The sequence below is a fragment of the Temnothorax curvispinosus genome, unplaced genomic scaffold, assembly GCF_003070985.1.
Source record: "Temnothorax curvispinosus isolate PA1 unplaced genomic scaffold, ASM307098v1 QBEX01005169.1, whole genome shotgun sequence".
Lineage (NCBI taxonomy): Eukaryota > Metazoa > Arthropoda > Insecta > Hymenoptera > Formicidae > Temnothorax > Temnothorax curvispinosus.
Genome location: NW_020214949.1, coordinates 17,974 through 19,319, shown reverse-complemented (window position 1 = coordinate 19,319; position 1,346 = coordinate 17,974).

The following is a 1,346-nucleotide window of genomic DNA, read 5'->3' as shown; positions in this document are numbered from 1 at the left end:
TTTGTTGGATGAAACAACAGAGAGAGTTTATACAAGTGTAGATACTCCTGAAACGACTGGAGATAATGAAGATATACATGAAATAATTTTGACAGAATATCTTAACTCTTTAAACCCAACGTGTCTCCCACCGCATGAATTACGTTTGAGAAAATACACTATTGTCATACTTATTAGAAATCTTAGTATCAATGAAAGTTTATGCAATGGTACCAGATTATTAGTTCTAGATTTAGATAATAACTTATTGCGTTGCGAAATTTTGACAGGTAACAAGACTGGAGAAATTATCTTTCTTAATCGTATCACTTTATATTGCGAAAATGTATATCCATTCACTTTCAAAAGAAAACAATTTCCGGTGAAATTAGCATTTGCTATGACTATAAATAAATTGCAAGGTCAGACCTTTGACAAAATTGCAGTAGATCTTCGAAAAGATGTTTTTAATCATGGACAATTGTATGTTGCATTTTCGCGAGGTCGTTCTTGGGATTCGTTAAAAGTTTATTTAAATAATGATAATTTATCTAACGAAGTAAAAAATTATGTTTATAAAGAAATACTTGATTAATAAAACGTAATGAATAACAAATAAGTAATAATATATGACAAATTAATGCAAAAAAATAGCAGAATAAATAAAAATCCAAATAATAAATAATTATGAAATTAAATATAACTTTATAACGGCGGCGGTGTGGTCTAGTGGTAGAGCGCCAGACTCGTAATCTGAGGAACCAGGTTCGAGTCCACTAGAGCCATGAATCATGGAAAAGTTTTTTCCGAAAAAACCGCGTCCCTCCGTGCAGATGCGGAGAAAACTGGGCTCCGTCTTTCGGAAGAGACGTTAAACCGTTGGTCCAAAGTAGGAAAATAGGAAACAGTAAGGTAGTAGGATGAATTGAAGGTTAGGGTTGGATACATCCCTTCAAAACGCCCTTTAAGGCCCCTTGGGGGTATATAAAGTAAAATTCTTTATCCTTTTTTTTTTAAATATAACTTTATAACTTTTATACATATATGTATATATATAACTTTTCTAATTTCTTCTCAGATTAAATTTGAAGATAGTTCTCGTATCTAGAAATATATATCAAATAAGTCTTAACAAAATTTTAACTTTTGAATAAGTATTCTTAGTATGATAAAAGAAATACTTTATGTCGTATTTAATTATTAGTGAAAACATATAAATAAGAAAATGCTATTTCCAAAAAAAATAATACAAGGAAGAAAAAAATATAAAAGATATGAAAAATATAAATTTATAATAATAAATCGATTTTAACTTTGATTAAAATTGGTTCTGATTTGAATTAAAATTAACTTAAATTTTTTTGAAA